Source organism: Bufo bufo, chromosome 2 (genome assembly GCF_905171765.1).
Source record: "Bufo bufo chromosome 2, aBufBuf1.1, whole genome shotgun sequence".
Lineage (NCBI taxonomy): Eukaryota > Metazoa > Chordata > Amphibia > Anura > Bufonidae > Bufo > Bufo bufo.
Window position 1 is genome coordinate 65,981,204 of NC_053390.1, and position 20,760 is coordinate 66,001,963.

Sequence of the window (20,760 nt, forward strand, 5' to 3'; positions counted from 1 at the left end):
TTTTGGCCCCTTACTGCCAAAAATGTACGATGGCGAGGGGGATACATAGTGACTGCTAGTGAGCAAATCACCAAGATTTTTTGAACATCGCCATGTCACCTGGCGATAATCCCAAAGCGTCGCCAGCAAGTCATTGTCTGAAAGCAGTATAGGCCAATATTTAGTGAGTATTTCACGTATTTTTCGCCACTGCATGTTGAAAGGGGTGATAAATCGACAGCTGGCATTGTCAGTCTTTGGTCTATTGCTGGTCAGAAGAGTCCCTATTTGCAGACTTGGCACGTGTATAGCCCCTCTTGATGTCAACCTGGTTGTAGGCCCTATTACGGAACCTCCTAGACAACTCCCCAGACTGCATCTCAAATTTCTGGTCGCTGGAGCAAACCCGTTGAAGACGCAGAAATTGCCCCACCGGAATGGCCCTCACTGTCTGTGGATAGTGTGCAGATTTTGCATGTAATAAAGTGTTAGTGGAGGTGGGCTTTCTATATAGATTTGTGGAGACCCGGCCGTCCCTCTCCCTACAGATGAGTATATCCAGAAATTCCATCCTATCCTGGCTATAGTGCCATGTGAGCCTGATGTTAAGAGGTTTTTCAACAAAGAGGACTTTGATAACTTTGACACTTCACTGGGATCAGATTTAGATACCTGGGAAAAGAATATCCAGGAACAGAAATCCAAGAAATTCCAGCGTGATCTCACAGACTTTCAGTCCAATAGAGTGTACAGGTGGCAACAAAGGCGTGATAGGAGTGGGTCGGTGACAGCATCCCTATCAGGAATCTCACTTACCTTTGACGAGACATGTGGAGAGACTTTTTTAGGAACACGGGGGGTGCTGGAGGGCGGCACAGAACGAGTCGGATACCAACACACACCAAGCACCCCCAGACCAAAAAGGAGAACCAGAAATGCGGAGGCGACGGGCAAACGATACAGGAAGAACTAAAGGTAATCAATCTCTCTACATATAGGCTCACTGACACACAGGTCCAGGTCCTCCAAAAGGGACTTACTTTGCCCCGTCGGGCAAGTTTGATTATTTTACGGCTGTGAAGGACCTTGAGCTGTTTGGTAGGAAGCTTCTCTTTAAAAAGTACTTTGGCAGAGGTGACAGTACTGCCCAATTTACCACGGGGGCCGAGAACCGGGCACTTAGTGATCTACAGGCCTTACTAGATGAACAAGAGGCACCACCATCTGCCAGTAAAACACCTCTGCATCTGTGCCGCCGATCACAACATTTCCCCCAAAAATATCTGTGCCCAAATGTTTATATTTTTGTCAAGCTGGTCAAACATGATTTTGAACAGCTGGCGGGCTGTTCAAAATCATGTTTGACCAGCTTGACAAAAATAGATGGTGGTGCCTCTTGTTCATCTAGTAAGGCCTGTAGATCACTGAGTGCCTGTTTCTCGGCCTCCGTGGTAAATTGGGCAGTACTGTCACCTCTGCCAAAGTACTTTTTAAAGAGAAGCTTCCTACCAAACAGCTCAAGGTCCTTCACAGCCGTAAAATAATCAAACTTGCCAGACGGGGCAAAAGTAAGTCCCTTTTGGAGGACCTGGACCTGTGTGAGGCCTATATGTAGAGAGATTGATTACCTTTAGTTCTTCCTGTATCGTTTGCCCGTCGCCTCTGCATTTCTGGTTCTCCTTTTTGGTCTGGGGGTGCTTGGTGTGTGTTGGTATCCGACTCGGTCTGTGCCGCCCTCCAGCACCCCCCGTGTTCCTAAAAAAGGCTCTCCACATGTCTCGTCAGAGGTAAGTGAGATTCCTGATAGGGACCCACTCCTATCACGCCTTTGTTGCCACCTGTACACTCTATTGGACTGAAAGTCCGTGAGATCACACTGGAATTTCTTGGATTTCTGTTCCTGGATATTCCTTTCCCAGGTATCTAAATCTGATCCCAGTGAAGTGTCAAAGTTATCAAAGTCCTCTTTGTTGAGAACCTCTTAACATCAGGCTCACATTGCACTATAGCCAGGATAGGATGGAATTCCTGGATATACTCATCTGTAGGGAGAGGGACGGCCGGGTCTACACAGATCTATATAGAAAGCCCACCTCCACTAACACTTTATTACATGCAAAATCTGCACACTATCCACAGACAGTGAGGGCCATTCCGGTGGGGCAATTTCTGCGTCTTCAACGGGTTTGCTCCAGCGACCAGAAATTTGAGATGCAGTCTGGGGAGTTGTCTAGGAGGTTCCGTAATAGGGCCTACAACCAGGTTGACATCAAGAGGGGCTATACACGTGCCAAGTCTGCAAATAGGGACTCTTCTGACCAGCAATAGACCAAAGACTGACAATGCCAGCTGTCGATTTATCACCCCTTTCAACATGCAGTGGCGAAAAATACGTGAAATACTCACTAAATATTGGCCTATACTGTTTTCAGACAATGACTTGGTGGCGACGCTTTGGGATTATCCCCAGGTGACATGGTGACGTTCAAAAAATCTTGGTGACTTGCTCACCAGCAGTCACTATGTATCCCTCTCGCCATCATACATTTTTGGTAGTAAGGGGCCAAAATGGGGCTCATACCCGTGCAATAACTGCCAGGCATGCAGATACATGGTTCGGTCTTCCACATTTGGGGACTTCGAGGGCAGATGTGAGTACCACATTGTGCAACATATCACATGCAGGACTGCATCTGTGATATATTTGATCACCTGCCCTTGCAAGCTCCTGTATGTTGGGATGACCACCAGGGAGCTGCGTGTTAGGATTTTCGAACACGCAAGCAAAATTCACCAGGCAGCTACTACTGCACAAGATGAGCTGACCCAGTTTCAACCCATAGCCCTACACTTTAGGGACCACCACAGGGGGGACCCTCGTGGGTTACAATGCATGGGTATTGATAGGGTCTCCATGGGCTGCCGTAGAGGGGATATCAAGAAGCGCCTCCTGCAATTGGAGACCAAGTGGATTGTTCTGCTTAAGAGTGAGATCCCTAAAGGTCTCAATGAGACTGTTAGCTTCAAGTCTTTTCTATAAATCGTGCTTTTTATCCTATTATGTGTTTGTTGCTTTTATCATGTATTCATTGATGTCATTTGTATTTTCATAGTATACCTGATTGCTGCGATGGTGTGGTCCCTAAGGAGGTTTTTTGCGTTTTGACCCAGAGCAGAACATTTCCCATGGAGCAATGGACATCGATTGTTTACCAACATCATAATATTTATCCCATAGCATGGGAAATAGCTGCTGTATCTTGTACTCTGCTCTTTTAATGGGTTGATCCGTGCGGCCATATTAGTGGGTGGCTTCATGGCTCTATTGTGTGTTTATCTTCTCTTGGCTCTGTGGCTATCCCGCTCAGGGCCTTATTGCACTATGCATTTTAAATGGTCTTATAATAATTTTTCTGATCATTATACATCTTCACTTATATGAATTGTTATTGCATTTTTAATTATTTATTATTAATTTTGTGCATACGATTTTGTGCATACAGTATATGAAATATTGAAATAGTATTATGATTGTGATCACATGAATTTACACAATAGGGGTATGGGAGAGTATTTCTCTTTTGATGCGTTTGCATCCATACCCCCATTTCACTTAGCTATAGATATTTATTTTTGTACTTACATTATTAAATATTATTATATTAGTATTATATTATATATCCACTGTTGTATGTCTATTTTTGTTGTTTTTGCTTAGCGCCATTATCCCACTCACGGTATAGGTTACTGTAATCATTATGATTCATGTCTATTATGGGACTACCGCATGGGTCCACCTATTTGTTAATATGCCGTTACAGTATATGTAGTTATATTATAGTACTCTATTATATTACTTTTCATGCTATACCAATAAAAGGGTCATATTTATAGGGTCCTGTACGTATTTTCAATGGAGAACGATAGAAGTGGCATTATATTGCTCGTTTAACACTACCCTGATATGCTGTACCCTTGAGTAGACACTATGTATTATCATTATCTTGTGATCCTTGTATTCTCCATGCATTATCTCCACCTGGCACATGCGCATCGCACCAGTGCGCTGTTCGGGCGGCATCATGGGTGGCACTCCTATACCTGGCTTTCTGTGGGCCGGCTGACGTGCGCCCGCGTGTCATGTGATCGGACCCGAGGGGGGGGGGGGTGGCTGCGCGATGTTTGATGCGGCTCCCTCCTCCTGGTCTAGTCATGTGACGCGGTGGGCGTGCCTCGCCCGGCTTTGCATGCTGGGTGGCGCGCCTCTATGATGTCACGCCCTGCAACACTGGGCGTATGCGCTAATTATCTGCCGGCTGTGGACTACACCGTTTAAGGACAAACTTTGTTTGTGCTACATTTTTCTTAGTTCATTGAGTTGTGCAATTCTTCTTTTATTTCTCTTAGAAATAGTATCCATTCGCATGCTGGTGTCAGTTACCAGATGGAAATGTTGTTCCCTGACTGTACAAATACATAGGCCAGGTTTTAGACAAAGTGTGACCCTGGGCAAAATTGAAAGTGGGGCCCCAAATCCTGAAATTTTGGACTAGCAGTTTGACAGCACTTTGTAGGCACGGACAGCAGCTCAGTGTAGAATGCCATTATCTCTCTTTAGCCTTTCCACTGTAAGCTGCTGATCCTGCAGCCTATTTGGGTATGTTCACACAGAGTATTTTCTGTGCTTAATAAAACCTAATGCAGAATCTGCATCAGTTTTTTTTGGATGTTTTTCTTTTTCTGACAAATTTTATAAAACACTTTTTGATGCAGTTCTGGCGTGGATTTTTTATTCCTTTCCATTTTCAATGGGAATTCTGGACATGGACCCCGAGTTATGAATGACCAGGGCACTTCTGTTTTGCCATGGTGCCAGGTTCTGTCCCATCCGGGCCCCTGAAGTGAAGGGAGAGCACAGTGTGCATGCATGGTCATCCTCCATTATGCTATGAGTGTTCTGATAATAGCTGATCGCTGGCTCTCTTATTTTTCAAAATTCCATATCAGTGAATGGAGATAATTCTGTGCATGCACACTGTTATGTGGAATCTGTGGAGTACATACTGTTTTGGGGGATCTGTGGATTACACACTGTTATGGAGGATCTGTGGAGGACACACTATTATGGGGGACCTGTGGATGACACACTATTATGGGGGATCTGTGGATTACACACTGTTATGGAGGATCTGTGGAGGACACACTATTATGAGGGACCTGTGGATGACACACTGTTATGGGGGACCTGTGGATGACACACTATTATGGGGGATATGTGGATGTAACACTGTTATGGGGGATCTGTGGATGTCACACTGTTATGGGGGACCTGTGGATGACACACTGTTATGGAGGATCTGTGGATGTCACACTGTTATGGGGATCTGTGGATGGCACTGTTATGGGGCACTGTGGATGACACTGTTATGGGGAGATCTGTGGATGACACACTGTTATGGGGGATCTGTTAATGACACACAGTTATAGGGGGCCTGTGGATGTCACACTGTTATGGGGGACCTGTGGATGTCACACTGTTATGGGGGACCTATGGATGTCACACTGTTATGGGGGACCTGTGGATGGCACACAGTTATGTGGGACCTGTGGATGACACACAGTTATGGGGGACCTGTGGATGACACACTGTTATTGAGGATCTGTGAATGGCACACTGTTATGGGGGAATCTGTGGAGGACACACTGTTATGGGGGAATCTGTGGATGACACTGTTATGGGGGGTCTATGGATGATACTGTTATGGGGAAATCTGTGGAGAACACAATGTTATGGGGAATCTGCGGATAACACACTGTTATGGGGGAATCTGTGGAGGACACTGTTAAGGCGGAATCTGTGGAGGACACACTGTTATGGGGGACCTGTGGAGTACACTGTTAAGGGGTATTTGGCTGTGATATGGCCACAATGTGTGACATAGCTTTACAGATTCCTTTATTAGCAGTCCCCCCCCCCAAGTACTGAAAAAATAAAACGCAAACTGCTAATTTGGACTCATGTTCTTAATCTATACTCCAACACCCCCCATTAACAATGCAGACCACCTAAACAATGTCATCTTCATTAGTTTTACTATAGCCCTTTATGGCCCAGACAGCCATGTGGTAATTGAATGCAGCATGGCCACGTCACAAGCATCACACGAGCATGTCGTTTGCTTGTGCCCTGGAGTCACACAGAACCCACAGGACACAAGGAGCTTACACAGAGGCACAGGGAGCTCACACAGAGGAGACATAGGGAGCTCACACAGAGGAGACATAGGGAGCTCACACAGAGGGGGCACAGGGAGCTCACACAGAGGGGGCACAGGGAGCTCACACAGAGGGGGCACAGGGAGCTCACACAGAGAGGGCACAGGGAGCTCACACAGAGGGGGCACAGGGAGCTCACACAGCGGGCACAGGGAGCTCACACAGCGGGCACAGGGATCACACACAGAGGGGGCACAGGGAGCTCACACAGGAGGGGCACAGGAAGCACACACAGAGGAGACACAGGGAGCTCACACAGGGGGGGCACAGGAAGCACACACAGTGGGCACAATGATCACACACAGATGGGGCACAGCGAGCGCCCAATGCAGGGCTCACACAGGGGGGCACAGGAAGCACACACAGGGGGCACAGGGAGCACACACAGTGGGCACAGGGAGCTCACACAGCATGCACAGAGAGCACACACAGTGGGCACAGGGAGCGCACACAGTGGGCACAGGAGGGGGCACAGGTAGTACACAGGAGGGGGCACAGGGAGCACACAGGAGTGGGCACAGTGAGCACACAGGAGGGGGCACAGGGAGCACATAGGAGGGGGGCACAGGGACCACACAGGAGGGGGCACAGGGACCACACAGGAGGGGGCACAGGGGAAACACAGAGCTGACAGTGGGAACTCACAGGTCAGTAACCATCAGTAGTTGATGGCAGTGCAGGGCTGCTACAATTAGAGTGTGACCCCAGCAGCCCTGCACCCCCTCCACAGACACTGCTGCATGCTTCTTACTAGATGGACTTACCAGGTGCTTTAATAGGAGGGTCCTGGGAGCCCCTGCAGTCCAGCAGCTGAGGTCAGAGCCTGTGGGTTGGACACAGCAGAAGGCCCTGAGGAGCAAGTGCAGGCAAAAGGGGGCAGATCTCTGTTAGCTCCGCCCACACAGAACGTCCAGATGCCGGTCTGTGGCATCAGGATTTTGGATAATGCTGGCCTGTCACCGAGCTCTGGTGAGACGGGGAGACTGTGCGCGGGGGTGGGGGTGATGCTTAAGTATCTAAGCAGGGGGCCCCTTTTGGAAAGGGGGCCCTGGGCAATTGCCCTGTTTGCCCCCCCTAACGCCGACCTGCAAATACACAACTATTTTTTATATTTTTTATTGACGATTCCATCAATAGGACACACTTTAACAACAAAGGAAACTATTGTCTAGTAATAACATTAGCGATTAGCGTCTATTTATTCATAATTTTCCAGGAGGAATAACAGAAGAATGCCACAACAGAGAAGTCTAAGAAAACATGCTCAAGCGTTCCTATAAGGAATACAAGAATTAAATAAAGCTGGAGATGTTTTTGGTCCCTTTTAACTAAAACTTGGAACTTGGAACTTCCTACATACACCAAATCCCCAGCTGAAACACATCATAGAAATCATTTGTGGTTCTCATTTCCACTTCAAATCAAGAGATTGAATTGTAAAAGAAAGATCTACAAAATTTATAGCAGGCCTGAAAAAGTGTAACAAATAATAGTTCAATATTAATATAGTTGCTGTATCTGGGTGGATATAGCATAAAGCAAACAAAAAAAAAAAAAACATTTTTAGATTCAAGAGGCATAGAAAAACTGTACCCCCAGAGCTTGCAATCCATGGAACTTATAAGAATTCAAACAGAGAAGAGAAAATGTAGATGCAGCAGAGGGCAGTGCTTGACCAGGATGGTTCTGAGAATTTAGAACAAACTGCTCAGCAAATCTATGAAGCAGCTTCTGATTTTACACACAGGCTCGGTGTGATATAGCATTTATCATGTGTATTATGAAACTAGAAACTGTTCCAGTGCAGTCTCTTGAAGACAAGATCTAGAAAAAAGTCTCATATAATAATGCTTTATTTTAGATATTTATTGGGCATAACATTTTCTTATCATTTCTTTTCAATCTTTTAATGTATCAATGCAGTGGCGTAGCTATAAATGACTGGGCCCCACAGAAATTTTTTGAATGGGGACCCCCTCACTTAGTAATTCTTTCGCAACCCCTTCCTTTCATGCCGCCCCCACTCCTGTGGCGAGTAAAGATCGCTCTCTCGGACCAGGCTCGGCAGCTGTTCCATCAGTTTTATACACTGTCTATACTGTCACTGTATATAATTTCATTGTGTAATACTGTTGAGGGGGCCCTGACAAAATCTTTTAATCTTCCTGGTAGGGTTGCCACCTTTACGGGAATGACCCGGACAGTCCGGGTTTATAATCCTGTGCCCGGGTACAAGCCTTTCTCAGACCCGGGCACAGGATTCCATTTCAAACTGCAGACCAGTTGCCAGCTAGCCTCACCTGACAGCTGGCAGTGAGCGGCGGCGGGCGGTGAGCGTGAGCAAGCGAGCGGCCGGCGTGTCAGTCAGCGGCGGCCGCGACCGTTGTGTCATCTTAGCAGCGGACGATCAGCTGAGGCTGTCACTGCTGGCGCGGCGGTCAGCTGAGAGCCTGTGAGTGATGCTAGGCGGTGCTGTCTTCAGGCTCTCCCTTCGCTCCATCTCCTTCTCTCTTCTAGCGAGAGGAAGTTACAGAGAGAGAGAGGAAAAATGGGAGAAATCATTCTCCGGCAGCTGCCCTGCGCGTGGAGCTACTAGCAGTGCTCCAGCAGTTTCTTCTTCTTTTTCTGAGAGTCAGTCGACCTCTGCGACCAACGCCGTGACTGCCGTCCTTCACACACCTGGACCTCTGATCCGAACTTCTAAAAAACCTAACCTAATTGGATTTCCTAACCAAATCATGTCATGACTCACGTCCCGGCCTCCTGATTGGTCAGGAAGGTACGCTGCCTACAAAAAAGTGAAGCCGGCTTCCTAGCCATTCACGAAGCGGATTGAAATCATGACTCGCCGCCTCTCTTCTTGATTGGTCAGGAAGCTAGGTTGCCTCTAAAGCCGGTGTTCTTTCACTTGAACGCCGTCTTCACGGGAAAGCAGGAAGCCAAGCCATTGGTCATGATCCACCGCCCGCGTGCATAGTGTATACTTTACCAAAAAAATAGCTGCAAGGTGCTAAATTGTTCGGGTTTGGCTTGAAGAAAAGGTGGCAACCCTACCTCCTGGATGGGCCCCTTCTGGGTCAGGGCCCCATAGCAACCGCTTCCCTTGCTTCCCCTATAGCTACGCCCCTGTATCAATGTCTTTTGATGCAACCATTTCCTCACTGAGTCACCATGGAGTCAAAGGCTTTCCTTCATCCAGGGTAAAGATTCAAATGCCCTAATCATGTATAGAACTATCTGGGCAAAGGGCAAAGGCTTGTTGAAGCCTTCCTGTACCCAGCATCCAAGGTACCCTATACACCAAGATGCCATCATTTCATATTGTGTTATACTACATACTTCCATAATTGCAGAAGCCACTTGCATCCTACAAATCTCATTCATGCAACTCCTAACTGCTTTAGGGTATTCCAGTTACAAAACGTTATCTCCTACTCACAGGATTGGTGATAACTATTAAATCGGTGGTGATCCTACTGCTGGGACCCGCACCGATCATGAGAACAGGTGCCCCAAACCCTGTGGAACTCCCCCTGAAATGAATGCAGTGGCTGATCGGAAAGCACTCGTCCGCTCCATTCATTTCTATAGAAGCACAGGGGAGATGACCAAGGGCTGTACTAGGCTATCTCCGGCGCTCCCATCAATGTTTTCAGATGTGGCCATTTCCTCACTGAGTCACCATGAACTAAAGCAGTAGGGGATACTTTACTTTTTTGTAACCAGAATACCCCTTCAAATCAGTGTCCAAGTATGCAATTTCAGTAAGATCCTTCTGGATTTATCTGACATTCTTGTTAAGGTATGTTTACATGTTTAGGGTTTTGATGACAATTTAAAGGGGTATTCCAGAAAGAACAAGTTATCCCCTAACGAGCGCTTGGTTATCTCCAGCAGCCCCACAGTGATTGAATGGAGCAGTGTGCATGCTCATTCAAATGGGAGACTCCAATATTTGTAATTGGTGAGGATCCCAGCAGTTAGGCTCGTGCCGATGAAACAATTATCTCCTAGCCATAAAGATAACTTACTGTAATCAGAATATCCCTTTACAAGAGTTCTCCAGAATGTCCTTAGGATAGATCATCAATAGAAGATCAGTGGTGGTCCAACTCCCTGCAATCCTGCTGATCAGCTGTTCTGCAGTAGCTCTGTTGCTGGAGCCACAGCTCCATCTACTGTGTAGTGGTCAAAGCTGGTTACTGCATTCAAGAGAACAGTAAGGCCTCTTTCACACGGGCGTTGCGGGAAAATGTGCGGGTGCGTTGCGGGAACACCCGCAATTTATCCGCACGAGTGCAAAACATTGTAATGCGTTTTGCACTCGCGTGAGAAAAATCGCGCGTGTTTGGTACCCAAACCCGCTTGGGATCGGTGTTCTGTAGATTGTATTATTTTCCCTTATAACATGGTTATAAGGGAAAATAATAGCATTCTGAATACAGAATGCATAGTAAAACATCGCTGGAGGGGTTAAAAAAATAATAATAATAATTTAACTCACCTTAGTCCACTTGATCGCGATGCTCGGCATCTCCTTCTGTCTTCATCTGATCTCTGTGCAGCAACAGGACCTTTGGTGACGTCATTCCGGTCATCACATGATCCATCACCATGGTAAAAGATCATGTGATGGATCATGTGATGATCGGAGTGACGTCACCAAAGGTCCTTTACCTGTAAAATGCTCACCACAGGTCCTGTTCAGCAAAGGAGACAGAAGGAGATGCCGGGCATCGCGATCAAGTGGACTAAGGTGAGTTAAATTATTTTTTTGTTTTTTTTAACCCCTCCAGCGATGTTTTACTATGCACTCTGTATTCAGAATGCTATTATTTTCCCTTATAACCATGTTATAAGGGAAAATAATAATGATCGGGTCTCCATCCCGATCGTCTCCTAGCAACCGTGCGTGAAAATCGCACCGCATCCGCACTTGCTTGCGGATGCTTGCGATTTTCACGCAACCCCATTCATTTCTATGGGGCCTGCGTTACGCGAAAAACGCACAAAGAGGAGCATGCTGCGATTTTCACGCAAAGCACAAGTGATGCGTGAAAATCACCGCTCGTGTGAACAGCCCCCTAGAAATGAATGGGTCGGTATTCAGTGCGGGTGCAATGCGTTCAACTCACGCATCGCATCCGCGCAGAATACTCGCTCGTGTGAAAGGGGCCTAACAGCTGATCGGCAGGGGTGTGGGAAGTCATACCCCTGTCCATCTGATATTGATGACCTATTCTAAGGATAGGCCATCAGTATAAAAAAACAAACAAACTGGAGAGCCCCTTAAGTTCAAATTTTGTGTCTAAATCTTCATAAAATCTGCTACCATCCCACATCCAGTGCAAGTAAATGAAGTGCTGTGTACCTTAGGCACATGATGCGGAACGAAGCCACAGGGTTTTTAGTCCTGCACCATAGGAAAACAATTAGTTGGAAAAATGAGTTTACTACACCGAAAGCTCCTTTAAATGCCAATGGGGCAAATCCTTGTGAAAATCGATGGCACTGAGGTCAACCTTGGATTCCTGTCATGCAGCCTCAGAAATGGATAAAATCCTGATGTATAAATATATCCTAACACATCTGATTGCCATGCTTACTCCAGTGCTGATCCTCAAGATTTGCATAGATACGAGTGCCTTCTAGTTGCTGTAGATTGGCTACTCACATTTTTTGGGGAGTTTTCTGGAACTTTGATAAGGGGAAAATTCATTTAATCTGTGTTTCCAGAGCATGAAGAAAATAAATGTGCTGTATTATGGGGCACTGCGGCCTGTCCATTTGCTCTGGTTGGAATATTTTTGCGGGTAGCTATGCTCTTAGGTACTGCTATGACATTTCTTTATGGACATTGCTTATGTGACTGCTATAAAAAAAAGTAATGTTTTATTTACAGTAATCTAAAGTTAAAATAAATTATTCTTCAAAATATTAAAATAAAACATGAAATCTACTAAAAATGATAGATCATTGGTTATACATTCTGAGAATATGTTTCTTGCTGTTATAATGATCCTTCCGCATGAGTCGAATGCCTTTGAATGCGTCATTGCCTGCTTATTGGATCGTATTCCTATACATTAAATGGGTCCCACTTTGCACATACATTTACACTGTAGCAGTAAATTACATTTCCAAGCTTACATTTGCCAGATTCTAATTAAAACAAACAAAATTGCCACATAAAGTAATGGCAGTCCTGAGATCCACTGACTTTCCATGATTAAGTCCATAAATCACTCTAAATTATTGAGTATATTAAGAGAAGTTCAGAAATGTTCATTTGATGGAGATGCTTGACTAGGAGGTAGGTCCTAGACATCTACACATCGTTCATCCGAATGGAATCTGTAATTGTTCTGCACAGAAAATGTAATATAAAACCCGCAGATCTACAAGGTTGGTTTAAAAAATAAAAATGGATCCATGCAAAAAAATCAAAGTACTGTAGCTTGCATTTGCAATTATATAGATATTTGCAATTTCATGCACTGTTACATTTAATGACAGAAAAATTAGCACAGTGCCCACCTACCTTTTTCATAAAGTGTGCCATAGTAGGGCAGTGCAACAAGTTGTCTCATCATCAGAAGTCCAATCACAGCCGAGTATTCAAGGCACTTGCAGACTCCAAATAAGGCTCCATTCAAACGGGCGATATTTCCGCGCGGGTGCAATGCGTGATGTGAACGCATTGCACCCGCACTGAATCCGGACCCATTCATTTCTATGGGGCTGTGCACATGAGCGGTGATTTTCACGCATCACTTGTGCGTTGCGTTAAAATAGCAGCATGCTCCTCTTTGTGCATTTTCCACGCAAGCATCCGCTTGAAAGCATCCGCAAAATCGAAAGCATCCGCAAGCAAGTTCAGATGCGGTGCGATTTTTACGCGCGGTTGCTAGGAGACGATCGGGATGGAGACCCGATCATTATTATTTTCCCTTATAACATGGTTATAAGGGAAAATAATACCATTCTTAATACAGAATGCTTAGTAAAATAGGGCTGGAGGGGTTAAAAAAAATAAAAAATAATTTAACTCACCTTAATCCACTTGTTCACGCAGCCGGCATCTCTTCTGTCTTCATCTTTGCTGTGCACAGGAAAAGGACCTGTGGTGACGTCACTACGCTCATCACATGGTCCGTCACATGATCCATCACCATGATAAAAAAAATGATCGTGTGATGGACCATGTGATGAGCGCAGTGATGTCATCAAAGGTCCTATTCCTCAAAGAAGAAGACAGAAGAGAAGCCGGCTGCGCGAGCAAGTGGATTAAGGTGAGTTAAATTATTATTATTATTTTTTTAACCCCTCCAGCCCAATTGTACTATGCATTCTGTATTAAGAATGCTATTATTTTCCCTTATAACCATGGTATAAGGGAAAATAATACAATCTACACAGCATCTAACCCAAACCCAAACTTCTGTGAAGAAGTTCGGGTTTGGATGCCAAACATGCGAATTTTTCTCACACGTGTGCAAAACGCATTACAATGGTTTGCACTCGCGCAGAAAAATTGTGCATTTTCCCGTGACGCACCCGCATCTTATCCGGGCCAAAAACATGACGCCCATGTGAAATAGGCCTAAGAATGCTATGAGTTGCGTATGCAGTGTCCAGGCGGCAGGAGCTTGTGTGAGTGGGGGTAGCCTGATGAGTGCAGTAGTCATACTCATGGTTCAGAAGCTCACTGTAGCAGTGACAGGAAGGGCTCACCAGTTCTTCCCTTTTGGTCATGCTTTGGTTCTTAGGATCCCCCTGCCTGATGGCGATGGGGGTGCCCTTGGTGTTGATGGTTTTATGGTACAAGGCAGGGTGTCTGTTGTTGTGATGCCAGCACCTTGCAGTGCAAATGTAGCATGAAAATAATGCATCCAAGTTAACAGCAAATGGTTATTTACTGAATATTCAAGTGTAGAATATTCAAGAGAGGTCTTACTTTTAATGGACCGGATGATGTTACACAGAAATGCAGTATCCTCAGATGTTACAGTTCTCATAGCTGTACAGCTAATTATAGGCCAATAGATGTCTTTAACCTCCTCAGGACCGCAGTGTCACACATGTGGTATCGCCTTACTCAGGAGAAGTAGGACAATGTGTTTTGGGGTGTACTTTTACATATACCCATGCTGGGTGCGAGAAATATCTCTGTAAATGACAACTTTTTAAATTTTTTTTATACAAAGTTGTCAATTTACAGAGATATTCCTCTCACCCAGCATGGGTATATGTAAAAATACACCCCAAACCACATTGCCCTACTTCTCCTGAGTACGGCGATACCACATGTGTGACACTTTTTTGCAGCCTAGGTGCGCAAATGGGCCCAAATTCTAAAGAGTATCTTTACGATTTCACAGGGCATTTTTTAGGCATTTGGATTCCAGGCTTCTTCTCACGCTTTTTTGCAGCCTAGGTGGGTAAAGGGGCCGAAAGTCCAACGAGTACCTTTAGGCTTTACAGGGTTGCTCACAATTTAGCCCCGCCCAAAATGCCAGAACAGTAAACACACCCCACAAATGACCCCATTTTGGAAAGTAGACACCCCAAGGTATTCGCTGAGGGGCATAGTGAGTCCGTGGGAGATTGAACTTTTTGTCACAAGTTAGCGGAAAGGGAGACTTTGTGAGAAAAAATAAATAAGAAATCAATTTCCGCTAACTTGTGCCAACAAAAAAAAAACTTCTATGAACTCACCATGCCCCTCACGGAATACCTTGTGGTGTCTTCATTCCAAAATGGGGTCACTTGTGGGGTAGTTATACTGCCCTGGCATTTTAGGGGCCCTAAAGCGTGAGAAGAAGTCTGGAATCCAAATGCCTAAAAATGCCCTCCTAAAAGGTACTCATTGGAATTTGGGCCCCTTTGCACACCTAGGCTGCAAAAAAGTGTCACACATGTGGTATCGCCGTACTCAGGAGGCAATGTGTTTTGGGGTGTCTTTTTACATATACCCATGCTGGGTGAGAGAAATATCTCTCTAAAATGACAACTTTGTATAAAAAAATGTGAAAAGTTGACTTTTACAGAGATATTTCTCTCACCCAGCATGAGTATATGTAAAAATACACGCCAAAACACATTTCCCTACTTCTCCTGAGTACGGCGATACCACATGTGTGACACTTTTTTGCAGCCTAGGTGCGCAAATGGGCCCAAATTCCAAAGAGTATCTTTACGATTTCACAGGGCATTTTTTAGGCATTTGGATTCCAGGCTTCTTCTCACGCTTTAGGGCCCCTAAAATGCCAGGGCAGTATAAATACCCCACAAGTGACCCCATTTTGGAAAGAAGACACCCCAAGGTATTTCGTGATGGGCATAGTGAGTTCATGGAAGTTTTTATTTTTTGTCACAAGTTATTGGAATATGAGACTTTGTAAGAAAAAAAATCATAATTTTCCGCTAACTTGTGACAAAAAATAAAAACTTCTATGAACTCACTTCTATGAACATCAGCGAATACCTTAGGGTGTCTACTTTCCGAAATGGGGTCATTTGTGGGGTGTTTTTACTGTCTGGGCATTGTAGAACCTCAGGAAACATGACAAGTGCTCAGAAAGTCAGAGCTGCTTCAAAATGCGGAAATTCCAATTTTTGTACCATAGTTTGTAAACGCTATAACTTTTGCGCAAAACAATAAATATACACTTATTGCATTTTTTTTATCAAAAACATGTAGAACAATACATTTAGAGAAAAATGTATATAGAAATGTAGTTTTATTTGAAAAATTTTACAACTGAAAGTGAAAAATTTCATTTTTTTGCTAAAATTTTGGTCAATTTCGATTAATAACAAAAAAAGTAAAAATGTCAGCAGCAATGAAATACCACCAAATGAAAGCTCTATTAGTGAGAAGAAAAGGAGGTAAAATTCATTTGGGTGGTAAGTTGTATCACCGAGCAATAAACCGTGAAAGTAGTGTAGGTCAGAATTGTAAAAAGTGGTCTGGTCATTAAGGTGGTTTAAGCTAGGGGAGCTGAGGTGGTTAAAGGGCTTCTGTCACCCCACTAAAGTCTTTTTTTTTGGCTACTTATAATCCCTATACTGCGATATATCAATACATAATGTTATTAATCATTTTGGTTCAGTAGTTAATTCAAAAAACAGACTTTTATCATATGCAAATTACCTGTCTACCAGCAAGTAGGGCGGCTACTTGCTGGTAGCAGCCGCATCCTTCTTTAATAAAGACGCCCCCTCCTCATGTTGATTGACAGGGCCAGCGAACGCGCTCGTTCTCTGGCTGGCCCTGTCTGCATTCAAAATTTGGCGCCTGCGCCGTACCTGTCTTCAGTCGGCGCAGGCGCACTGAGGGGAGGTCGCTCGCTTGGTAGCTCCATCCTCAATGCGCCTGCGCCGATGACGTCACATCTACACACGGTGCAGGCGCACTAAAGAAGGAGCGGCCGAGCGAGCGCCCTCCTCTCAGTGCGCCTGCGCCGACTGAAGACAGGTACGGCGCAGGCGCCAGATTTTGAATGCAGACGATGTTCCCTGTGCTGCCTTAGGTTGTGCCTAATTTATGATGAAGCACATGCCTTGTCATAAATTATGTTCATACTCCTGCAGTCCGTGCACCTAACCAGAAATCTACGACAGCTCAGAGCCGGAGATAATGGGCTTCATTTGCGCCAGAAAACTGGCGTAAATGAAGATACATTTTTTCAGGGTGGCTCACAATGCCGCCTTCCCCTCACTTGCCACGTCCCCTTTCAGAAAAGTGACAAGGACGTTGAAAAGGGAATGATAAATATTCCCCTAGAAGAACCAAATACAAGGGAAATTTTCCTTACACATTATACATTTGGTCATTGAGTGAAGAAATTTCCTTCAACTGACTTCAGAATCACAAATCAACAGTAACTGATATATTTGCACTAAATAGATAAAGAAATATTGCTTAATGACTATTACAACAATTCTTAATACATAATAGAATGAGGAATTGGCCAAATATATGTTCACGCCTGTAAAACCAATAACATGTTATTTGCTTAAAAAACATTTGTTTCATTCAATTATAAGTCCCCTTTGTAATTTTTTTTTTCTCATCACTTTACTGACGCTTGTTGTTCAGGAATTCATTTTATTTTAGAGGAAAAACATCTTGCGAATGCAGAGCACAGACAATGAACCATAATCCACTGTGAGAATGGAACAGACAACCTAGAATTTGGGCTAAATCTGTCTGATGCAGATTCCAATGTTTTTGGCAACAAACCTTTTTCTCAGAGTGCGTAAATAGCCATCAAATTCTGCAGTTAATAAGAGAGCAGAGACGATGGAACCGAGCTGAGTACAAATGGCAACTGTCAATTTCTGACTTAATCACCCTGGCAGAGATTCTGTATCCAGTTTACAGCTTGCTTCTTATGGGAGATGGGTTGTAGCGGTGGGCCCTAAGTGATAATTATGTGCAAGCTTGTTCGAGACATTGTTGCATGCATTCATTTTGCTGAAGCTTCTCCCTCGGCAGCTTCGTTGTCATTATTATTGTTGTTATATCCATGCCAGCTGTATTTTCTATTCCCACATATCATACAACTGGGGATAACTCATTTAAAATTCTTTATTGTTGCATTTAGTCCAGCTCTACACAAAACATTCCTATAGGGGTATAACCACGTTTTAATTTGCATAAATTAGTAGTATGCATGACTATATGAAACTTTGCAATATATCTTATTAGGGGAAACATCTTTCTTGTATTTGAGTAACCTTGTCTTACTGGCATATATGTAAATGTGAAAAAAAATAAAAAAAAATAACTCAGAATTTCCCCCAAATCCACCTAAAAATTAGTGTAGGAGGAGGGGGATATAGCTGCAGCTTCTGTATGTACCTTTGAGACCGCATGCTGAAACATGGCACTGGGAGTCCTAGTGACAGTGAACAGATATCTGATTTTTTTTAGGGTGCCCCAGCATCACACTTAGTAGGCCAGAAGGGATAATATATACTGTGTTTATTCTGCCACTTGGGGAAATGTTACTGCTGCGGCCAGTCATTGGCTGCATCCCGTGACCCCGTCCATTCTAAAAGTTTATGACAAAAGCACGGTGACGACAGCAGTAGACCAAAGGAGCCAGAACAATACATCAGGAGCAGGTAAGTATGCTTCCCTCAACAGTTCCTGATAGGGTGGGTGAATAAGGTATTTAAGGAGCTGTATGAAGTTAGATAACCCATTTAGGGTGGTCATATCTGTATCTGTACACGGAATGGTTCCTTATAAAAAAAATATTGCACCACATCAGCCTTGCACATGTGGTGTATTGAATGCCTGTGTAAAGTTCGGCACAGGTAAACACATGTTACAGAAGTATGGATTCACGCAGATAGCCAGAACAGGTCAACTGACTTTGCTATAACTGCATCACAATTTTTGATGCAATATAAGTAGTACATTGCTTAGATGATTCCCAATAGTTAGGTGAGGTTAATGTAGCCAAGCTCAATGTCTCTTACAAAATGATTCTGTGCCCAACTCATTCAGACTAGGTCCCCCTCCCCAAGTTCTGACTTCTACACCAAGCCTTGACTTCAGGTTGCCAACTTGCTTTCAATACTCTTTTGGTGTTTTTAGCTACTGTACCCGGCACTACTCTACTGGTTTACTAGCTACCTGACCTCTGAGCTCCATCAAACTGGGTTGCATCATTACCTGCTGAATAATCCAGAGCAGGTGCTCCAATTTCTATCTAAGCATGATAGCACTGAGAACCTCTTTCCCGTTAGTTTGGCCACATACCCCTTCTTATCCCCACACATGTGCAGATAAGACTGAAAAGAACAGAAGTTCTATTCTACATTCTTACACCTGTCAAGAACTTAAGGTGTTTTCATTTAGTCTCCCTTTTTCCCTTTTATCACTGTACTAGTGTATCCTAATGATGTCTGTCATAGTGGCAGGCTTGGGGCAACTTACCATTTACATCCAAGCATATGTGGTAAAGAAAGGAGAAGAGAGAATTTATTACTGCATTGGCTATTAATCACTGATTTGGTGGAGAAGTGTTGTGGTGTTTCATGCTCAACATCCAGTAGGACTAGTAGGAAGAAAAGTCCATAGTTCTTTCTCTGACTGGACCAGCTTTATAGTGCAATCTAGTCATCCTATATAGGGAGCTTTCCTTATTTTTGTTGTTCGCCCTAAAAAATCTTGGCCTAATATGTTTCAAGATAAAACAACGGGAATGGGGAAGCACCTATGTTTACAGGAGTATTTATTAAACTGGATATTGCCATTTTTGTAATAAGGCAATGTTATAGGGCCCATGCTAAGTGCATTCTTAAAATTCTTCAGTTCCTTACAGCACTCTTTAAAAGGGGTATGACAAAAAAAAAATCTTCTAAACATATTTCTAGGCGGCTTTGTCCCAAGTGTGTGATAGGTGAGGTTCCAACCACTGGCGACCCTTACCTATAGAAAACCAAGACTCCTGGATCTTCTGTTGTGTCTTCTGGCAGAATACAAATGCAAAATGAATGGAAGGTGAAGGAGAAATTGCCTTATGTGCTTGCAACTCTCCATTATCCTATATTCATTGAAAGGGTTTTGCCATGCCTTAAAATAATAACATACTGCTAAGATATACCGTAACATTTATTTCTGATCATTGGTGTTCTAACTGCTGAGACCCCCAATGATTATGAGAGGAAAGGTTTACTGTGCTATGTCTTGTGCTCTTGGCCACCAACTGGACAGTAAGCTGCAATATGGCCCTGTCAAGTACTGGGACTGCCCTGCCACTCACACGCCGCTACATACAGGCCACAGACTAAACATAGATCGCACCCTGACACAGCCTTTCTTGTGCCCCAACATGCAGCCACCATCTACAGGGAGTGCAGAATTATTAGGCAAGTTGTATTTTTGAGGATTAATTTTAATATTGAACAACAACCATGTTCTCAATAAACCCAAAAAACTCATTAATATCAAAGCTGAATATTTTTGGAAGTAGTTTTTAGTTTGTTTTTAGTTTTAGCTATTTTAGGGGGATATCTGTGTGTGCAGGTGACTATTACTGTGCATAATTATTAGGCAACTTAACAAAAAACAAATATATACCCATTTCAATTATTTATTTTTACCAGTGAAACCAATATAACATCTCAACATTCACAAATATACATTTCTGACATTCAAAAACAAAACAAAAACAAATCAGTGACCAATATAGCCACCTTTCTTTGCAAGGACACTCAAAAGCCTGCCATCCATGGATTCTGTCAGTGTTTTGATCTGTTCACCATCAACATTGCGTGCAGCAGCAACCACAGCCTCCCAGACACTGTTCAGAGAGGTGTACTGTTTTCCCTCCTTGTAAATCTCACATTTGATGATGGACCACAGGTTCTCAATGGGGTTCAGATCAGGTGAACAAGGAGGCCATGTCATTAGATTTTCTTCTTTTATACCCTTTCTTGCCAGCCACGCTGTGGAGTACTTGGACGCGTGTGATGGAGCATTGT